This window comes from Triplophysa rosa, linkage group LG5 (genome assembly GCF_024868665.1).
Source record: "Triplophysa rosa linkage group LG5, Trosa_1v2, whole genome shotgun sequence".
NCBI classification, from domain to species: Eukaryota; Metazoa; Chordata; class Actinopteri; order Cypriniformes; family Nemacheilidae; genus Triplophysa; species Triplophysa rosa.
Window position 1 is genome coordinate 8,317,512 of NC_079894.1, and position 9,245 is coordinate 8,326,756.

The window sequence follows — 9,245 nt, forward strand, 5'->3', positions numbered from 1 at the left end:
TGCGTTAGCAAAACTTAAAACTTAGTTAAACCTAAAGTAGTAGATATGTGTCAGGTAAATTGCAAAAATAGAATAAAGTTTTATTTAGGTCAGGTCCAACCAGCAAAGCTTATTATTATTATTATTATTATTAGTCCACAGATTTTTCTAAATTATGTTGCTTCCCATTCAAAACCAACGTTAACCCAAACCAGGCAGCACAATCTTATGTCTTATGATTTTTATGTTGCTTTTCAACTTGTAACATTTTATTAAGCAAACTGTACAGCAAAATGAAGTAAACACTGATAATGTGTTTTTGCAAACATTGTAACCTCACTAACTTTTCTATCCTTTTTATGGTTTCTCAATTTAGAACATTAATAAAATATATACACTGTACTCTCTTATACCCATATTTGTATCTCTGCTAAACTTTACAGAATAACAAACATCAATCAGAAAAAAACACTTTTGTTTTGTGTTGGAACAACTTGTGCCCAATTTAAGAGCTTGTTCAGGTAAAAGCGACTCACACTACACAGAAGTTCTGGATTTATGACCTCAAGGTTAGTTGGTTACATTTCTTTATGCCTGATTAACATACTACAGTTAGTTTTGGATTAGGCTATCTTTGGGTGAACTTTTGGGTGATGTAAAGTAAAAATATCTTCTCTCTTAAAGGTGCATGTTGATGTCCAATTCAGACGGGTCGCTGTTCTTCGTGGTCTCCCTGTCTATATGTTTGAGGGTCACTCTTCAGAAGATATGGTATGAAAGTGAGCTTACTGTTGAGAATTTATATGTCGGTTAATCATGGAAAACAGTTGATATTTTTCACAATTCTTGTATAATCTTCCCTAGGTTGATTTTGTAAGTGTAAGGTGTATTCTTCAAACCTTTTATCTCTCGTGCCATTCGGATCTCACAGAATAGGTTGTCAATCTATTTATAGATTTTGATTTGAATATATCAATTGAAATTGTAGTTATTACATGTAATAGAATTGTTTGGAGTAAATAGTTGAATATCAAGTCTTATGTACATTCAGCGTGTGGTCAAGTTTAAAGAAATAGTTCACCAAAGAATGAAAATTCTGTCATGAATGACTAATCCTCAAGTCGCTTCACAACTGTAAGACCTTGGTTTATCTTTAGAACACAAATTAAGATAGTTTTGAGGAGGTCATGGAGCTTTCTGACTCCCCCATAGGCAGCAACATTCAAAGCGCAGAAAGTTAGTAAACACATTGTTAAAATGCTTCATGTCACTCCAGTGGTTCAAACTTCATTTTATGAAGCAACGAGAATACTTTTTATGCACAATAAAAAATAATGACTTTATTCAATTATTTCCTCTCTTCTGCTTTACTCTCCGCCAAGCTCTTGGACTTTGGATCTTAATTTGTGTTCTGAAGATAAATGGAGGTCTTATGGTTGTGAAACGACTTGAGGATGAGAAGTAATCCATGACAGAATTTTAATTCTTGGGTGAACTAACCCTTTAATAGGACCTGCAATGAATATTAAAGTTTTATTTTGTTGAAGTCTATAAAATTAATAATTATTTTTGTTTTGACAGAAAACCCATCAGAGAAATTGTCAGACTGGCTGATGCTCTTTGCTGTGATTTAGGCCCTGGATATAGGCTACCCAAACGAGTTGTCTAACAAATTTGACTGTCCATAAAGACTTTGTGGGTATGCAGAATGAGAAGTTAAGGCCAATTACAAGTTAATGTGTAAGGTTTAAGTCAAGTTTTTATTTGTTTGAAAATATTTTACAAATGCTTACAAAAGTATACTTGTTTAATGATGTTAAGTTGAATGATGATGTGTTTACCCATGCACTTGCACATGGACCTTGCCACATTGTAGCTATATCTGGGAAACTGGGAAATTGTTTATGTTTTATGGTTATTTAATAAAATAATAATTTGGGTTCATCTGAGTTAAGTTAACTTATCGAGTTTTACAGTGTGTATGACACTGTATGTTTTATGTATTAATATAACATAATTTGAATTGAATATGACACAATTGTAAAGAAAACATGTTCTGAAAGTGATTTGCAGTAAAAAAATATTTGAAATTACACTACCTTTTTCTAACTTAAGATAACTTAACATTTCAAATTGGCTAAACTTAAATTGTGTTTGTTTCACTTGTTTTATAAAGTCCATTCAACTTTATTCTTAGTTCAGACAACTTAACACTTCAAGTTTACTGAACTTAAACTTTTAAGGCAGCAATGAACTAATTTTTTTTTACAGTGTGCCCCAGCTGCCAGAAAATATCTGTTTTTTATAGGGTTTTAATTTCAGTAAGAAAATATAATATACACATATTTATGTATACACTGAGTCTGAAACATTTCAAATGTTTTTTATTCTAAAAGAAGAAAATAGTGGTAGACACAAATGAGACACTTTTTACTTACTGTAAGACAATTCATATACAGTATCTGAGAATAGATATACAAATAGCATAGCTCAGATAATGAAAGATAGTGGGGAATTGAAATGAGATGTTTACATTATACATTTACTCAGCATTTGATATTTGAAAAAAATTTGAATTTTTTTTTTTTGAAAAAATGTGTCTTCCTGTGGAATCACTATAAAACACTCAGAAATTAAACTCTAGGCAGGACACCGCAAAATTCTCCATCTCTCATTTAATCTCATTAAAGTCCAGAAGAAACATCCGAGACATTAAAGAGATTTCGCCAGCGATTTTTACTCCCTACGCATCCAGTCTGCTGTTGTCTGGCCATTCGTAAATATTGTCATCCAGCAGCTGTAAGGGTGATTAAACTGTAAGGGTTTTGAATTCCTGTAGGAGGCTTCAGTCTGGTTGGCTAATCAATCAGAGCAGCCTAGATGAGGATCCTGTGGATCCGTGCCCTAATCAGAATGAATGATGCCGTAGTGATCAAGGATGCAGGTCAATCTCTTTCCAAACTTCATTTACATTTAATGCTCCAGCCTCTAGAAAGCCATTCAACCCTCAGGCTACAAGCACAGTTTACCAAATATCTTGTGCCCTTGAGGTGTCGTCCCTGTGGACAAAGCTGCGAAAGTCAGCACAACGTCCCCTGGATGACTAAAACGGTGGCATTTAATTATGGCAGAGCTCTGTGGTCAGTTTTAAACAAAGTAGACGTGATGCTGGCAGGCTATATTTTAGTTCCTGGAAAAAGAGCCAATTATGGCTCAGCTCCGACATACAATGTGAAGCGTCGCACGACAATGTTCAAATTTTCAACCGCCTTATTGACAATATTCTCCACAAAAGAATGGTCCATTTTGCAATAAGGCCCTTTAGCTTTTTAACATGTCTCTTTGAAGATGCATCGTGTAATGACACGCTTTTGATATGAAGTGGCAGCATTTAACAGAAGGAAACTGAAGAGATCTGGGTGAAGAATGATGACAGAGTGTCAAAGCAGATAGAGCACTTAAGTCTCAGTTCTAACTGAGAGCCTCTCACTGCACTCATCAGATGAGCCACGATCCAGACATGGCATCATGAAATGCACAAAATGCATTCTCAAATGCCCCAAAGTGCCAAGCAAAGTTTTGCTTTTGTAAGTCTAAACAAAACTGCGACTGTGACTTACGCGCCTTTTCGACCTATCCCCAAACATAATTGAAAGAGTTGACGAGGTTCGAAAACTTGTTTTGCTCTGCCGGTTTGGAGAACTCATTTTCTGAGTGCCAATTTACAGTTGATTTGCCGACACTTAGGAAAGGCGTGGAGGGTCTGTCTTATCCTAAACTTGTGAAGCCTGAGGCCTGACTGTCCTAATCTGTAGATTGAGGTGCTGATAGCTCTATGTGTGTCTGATTGCTCTCTATTTCCCTGAGGGGGTTGCACTCCCCCAAGCTGTGTCCTCCTATTCTTGATTTACTAGTTGTTGTTTTTTTGCCCGTTCCTACTTCCCTATTTTGATCATAACAATGGTTTGAGAGGAAAAATATCTGGATATCTGGTTGTTCGTTTTTCTGTAAACCTTGAAAATTTAAGCATGTGTTAATGATCTGCTATTTTCAAAGGAAATGAAAAATCAAGTCTGTGTTATTGTGCTGGACTTTAAAGATGTGAGATGTGAAATGTGCAGATTTAATCTTATTAGCGCCCACTAAGAGAAACTCACTGGGTGCCAATAAGATTTACTGTATCAAATATATATTTTTAAATAAAATAATGAAAATTAAAAGAGTCAAAAACAACATACAAGAGATGTGTGATATCTTATTCATCAGTCGACATGGTAGAGTCTATAGTACGCAATAAGACCGGCAGCTGCAAAATGATAAAGGCTTAATTCTGTATACGTGACAATTTTCTGTTGAAAAAGATTGTGAGTTGCCACAAGGATCTAAATTCAGTAGCACAGAGGTTATTACACCTGTATACGTACATCACATAAAAGGAACCATTACTCAAAGCGAACCTTGTCAAAGCATGTCGGGGAGTCAAAAAGCATAATAATGATCCAGTCGCTAATGTAAAAAGATTTCATGGTCACATTACAAAGCTATCCAGCCAGAATTTTGAGCGATAAGTGGGGTCCTAATCGAAAACTGCCCGCAGTTCCAAAAGCAAAATACCTGCAGTGAAGTACGGTGGTAGTGGGATCATGCAGTGAATGGTTTTTTATCAGCAGGACCGGGCATCTTTTGTTATCATAAAGAGAAGAACAGAATTGCAGAAAATACAATTTCAGACCATTACAAAAATAACGTTTGCGGAAAATGTAAAGCTAAATGAATAAATGTAAATGTAAATGTAAAGAACAAATGTGTCAATGGTGAAATTGCACAGTCAAAGCCTTAATCTCACTCCAATTGAGGATCTGTCACACTGTTTGAAAACTGCAGTGCATCAACAAATCGGAACAAGCAAATATGCATGTAAGAAAAAGGGCTTAAATAGCATCCAATTATATCAAAAGTTTATTGTGTGACCCTAAACTGCTGTATGCTTAAATGTTAGAATTAATTCTTTTGTAGACCAAAGTAAATTTGTGCAAATATTTTACTTTATTTTAGGGCTGAAACGATTCCTCGAGTAACTCGAGTTATTCGAATACAAAAAATCATCGAGGCAATTTTTGTTGCCTCAAAGCCTCGTTTAACCCATTTAACTACAGTACACACGGAGCACTGCGTTTCCCCACGGACCGTTATTACTGACGCACAGCCCGTTAAACTCTATTCATGTTACAGGGCTCTCAAGTCTCAAGCATTCACCGAGAGACACACGCATTTTAGTCTGTTCACACGCTCACACATATTTCTCATGCTGATAAATAACTGATAGATTATAGGGCTGTGACGGTTGCCGTAACAACTAACAACCGCACCACCGCGATGGCGGTAGTGCACGTCACTCTGACAAATATAGGTGTAATAAATATGAGAGTTGCGATAACGATTGCTAGTTGTAGCCTTTCAGTTGTGGATGGTTTTATTTAAAAGATTTTAAATTAACAGAAATTATTGGCATACGTTTCCGTTGGTGCGTTAGAGCGCAGGCCTGCAAGGCAAAACCCAGGTTATTCTGCGGGTTTTGCAATGGATCTTGTTGTGAAATTAACAGATAAGTAAAATCAAAACTGGCTATGACCCGCTTGCTTAGTGTCGGAGCGCGCGCAGGTTTTGCCGCGGTTGCGGAGAGACATCTCTTCATTTGCGCTCCTGTGCACATCTTCTGAACGCGCATTTAGTGCAGCTGTACACATTTTAATCTGGACAATGTCAACAAGTAAGTTTCACATCAACGAGTCGGAAAAAGTAAAGTTTTTATGGCAATCTGAAGAGGAAAGCCAATGTAGGTTTAAACAGTTTGTTTCAAACGGAATTGTTAAGGACTGTAAGGGTTAATCGCCACTGACTGAAGTTACTGCAACAAGAGCTTTTTTATTTAGTATTTAGCTTTCTTATATCATTTAAGTTTTCATTATTTACTGATGTTTATTTAAATGTTTTATATGCTGTAGTGTGCCGTTTCACTGATGGATTTGCGCGTTAAACATTGACGGATGTTTCATCCTCATTCAGATATCATATTTCAATTATTTAACAATTTCAAGTATTTAAATAAGGTCTATATTTCTCTTCCACTCGTCATGTGGTTGCTACACGCAAATATAATAATATAAATATTATTTATATAAATAATATATATTTCTCAACCACCGCGGTCGATTTGTCTATTACCACCGCGCTGGTAAAAAACTGCCACCGTCACAGCCCTAATAGCTTATTGAAATGGTGAACTGATATTTTACTTAGTTTTAGTCTATTTTACGAGTGAAACTTGTTTTCCGGCTGCATTGAGTCCATCAAACTAGATGCGGACTAGTGGATGCCGAATCCTGTTATTTACACATTTCATCTGTCTGATCTGCGTGTCTGAGTGAATGAACTGCACAGTTTAACGTGCTACACGCGTGATGCTCATGAATTTGTCTGCGTCTGCGCTGAATGAGGACATAAACTTCACCTCCAGAGTTGCGCTGAGAGTTTATTTCACAAACATGTTATTGTTTGAGTAAAGAAACAGACACACTAAAAAATAAGCGTCTTCTGACAACCTGCCAAAATAAAAGTCATAGGCTATTGTTTGAAATGATTATTTCCATTTTTATTCATGTTTCTTATTTATATATTTGTATTATATTGCATTTTGAATTTAATATGGCAATGGAATGTACTAAATGGGTTTAGTTTTCACAGATATTAATGTATGCTATTTCAGCAATAAAAACTAATTGTTCTAAAAAGGAAACAAATTAGTTGTTTTACTCATTTTAAGAGACCTGTCTTATTTTCTCTTGTATATTTAGTATTGCTTTTTAATAAAGAAAAAGTACTTATTATCCGAATACCCGATTAATCGATGGGAAAATCAGTAGAATACTCGAATAGTAAAAGAATCGATAGCTGCAGCCCTACTTTATTTTGATACACAATTAAAATGTATGCCTTGCAAATTCTAGACAAGAGTAGATGTTCTCAAAGTTACATCTGTGTAATTTCATAAATTTACTAGCCTATTAGTCTGCAATGTGACTAAAAATGTACATTTTAATTTCTAAAAGAATGTGCAAATCATGCATTTTAATTGTCTAATCAATGACACAAATTAACATATTTGCACAAATATATTTTTGTTCACAAAAAAACATTTTAGCACACACTTTCAGATTAAAAGATTATGACCAAAAACCGAAAGCCCTCATACAAACAGAAAATATCCCTCAAAGTGTCTTTGTTTATTTTCTTGCACAAAACTGTCACAATGTAATGTGTAATGTGTACTGTTGCATTCTGAAAACTTCTAAGAGAGAAAAAAGTGAGAGGGAGGATGAGAGCTTTCATGGGTTTGTGAATGTATATTATTTTTATATTTTGACAAAATCAACACTTCAAAGAAAAGCATCACAGTCGTCCAAGGTCAGTTCAAAGCAAATAAAAGCCACACTCAGCAATGTCAAGATACGAGCATGGCACAAGCTACTACATTAAACATACACGAGACACAGTAAGCCACAGAGCCTCACCCACCCGAAGCATCAGCTCAGAGGACGAAGCCCAGGGAATGTCAATATATGACTTGAAAACAGAAGTCTCCGGCAAGCAGGCAGCTCTGCATTTGGCGGGCGTTAGACGTGACTCATCGTGAATACAAATCCAGGATGCGCTCTTTAAAATGATCGATCAGAACACCCTTGCAACCTTTAAAAAAGTTTTCTCTCCATCCCTCTGTTCTTTGTTTTGTTATTATAAGCGCTCTTATTAATATTATTTGACTCGCAAACACACAGACGATCAAGTAGCCTAAAGATCCCCGGTGTTCTCATAACATTTCAAAACCGTTCGCTGTAGCCTTTCCTTTGGCTTAAAACAGCCATTGCTTGCATAATTATCCTAGCTCTTTTAATGAGTTTTCCACAGGCTTGGAGCGGTAATTGGATTTTTCTGGGAGCAATCTTGTTAAATGCATAAAATCGTATATTTAATTTAGAGAGGAAATCGATGGCGATGTGAGGGTCGTTGGCAGCGCTCGCGCCGTTGTGGACACGCATTCACGCAACAAGAAGGACTGAGGAGGGAGGCAATATATTAACACTGTAATGAAAGCTGTATATCCGAAGCGTGAGCTTTGTAAGTGTTTCATGGGAACCGTATAAGCAAGAATCCGCTATACTGTTGCGTTGGGGAGACTTTATTAATGTCGTTAATTTTCTAAATGGACCGCAATTTTCACGGAAATTAAGCAAGACGTCATATTTTAGTCAAACAAGAATAGTCAAAAACACCGTTTACGTTTGCTATCAATTTTCGTAAGGTCTGTCTCTGACATTTGTGTCTGTCAAACCTGATTTAAAGTCTGCGAGGGCACCAAGCAAGGTGCTTGGACTCACGAGCTCAGACACTTCGTAAGCGTTTTTAGTCCAAGTTCAACCGAGGCCAAGCATCTCGCGAGCCATTACAGAACTGCTCGTTAAATGATCTTAATCAAGCGAAAAGCATGTAAGAAGTACTTTTGTGGCGTTCAGATCATTTTATGAGTAATATATTCATTGGAAATAATCAGCCACTGGACTTGAGCTGTTATTATAAGTTCTTTAAAGCTGTGCGGTGAGCTCTAGACTCACATTAAAATAGGGTGTTATTGAAATTGTGCAAGTCAATAGTGGTTTTCTTTATAAACTTTGCACATATGTCTGTTCACCTTTCTATGAGAAAAAGCTGTTAAATATCAGGTGTATTGATTGTCTGCTAGACTAAAGATAGCTTTTTCCTCTGTTCAGACAGAAAAGGCATATTTGAGCATCCACATGTGTTCACACAAATGAAAATGAATGTTAAGCCAGACATAAACCAGACGTTTAAGTGATAGTTCACCCAAAAATAACAATTCTGCCATCATTTACACACTCTACTCAACCGTATGACTTTATTTCTTCCACAGAATAGAAAAGTAGATATTTTTAAGAATGTTATTAATTGACCCCCATTCACTTGCACTGGTTTTGTGTCCATACAATAAATTGAATGGGAGCCAGTGCTGTTCCGTTACCAACTTTCTTCAAAATATCTTCTTTTGTGTTCTGCGGAAGAAAGAAAGTCATAAAGATTTGAAATGACAGGAGGGTGAGTAAATGATGACAGAATTAGCATTTTTGTGTGAACTATCTTATTTAATGTAAGCACACACACACAGTAGACAAGATGGGAAAACGTTCTGCACT

The 9,245-nt window shown here is 36.1% G+C and overlaps 1 long non-coding RNA gene across 1 annotated transcript; it reads left to right on the top strand.

Annotated features, from left to right (window-relative positions):
* The first annotated feature begins 441 nt into the window (after positions 1–441).
* On the top strand, positions 442–1,684 carry LOC130553808 (uncharacterized). Its single transcript, XR_008962908.1, has 3 exons — positions 442–548; positions 664–750; positions 1,561–1,684. It is a non-coding gene; the product is annotated as an uncharacterized LOC130553808 (long non-coding RNA).
* The last annotated feature ends 7,561 nt before the right edge of the window (positions 1,685–9,245 follow it).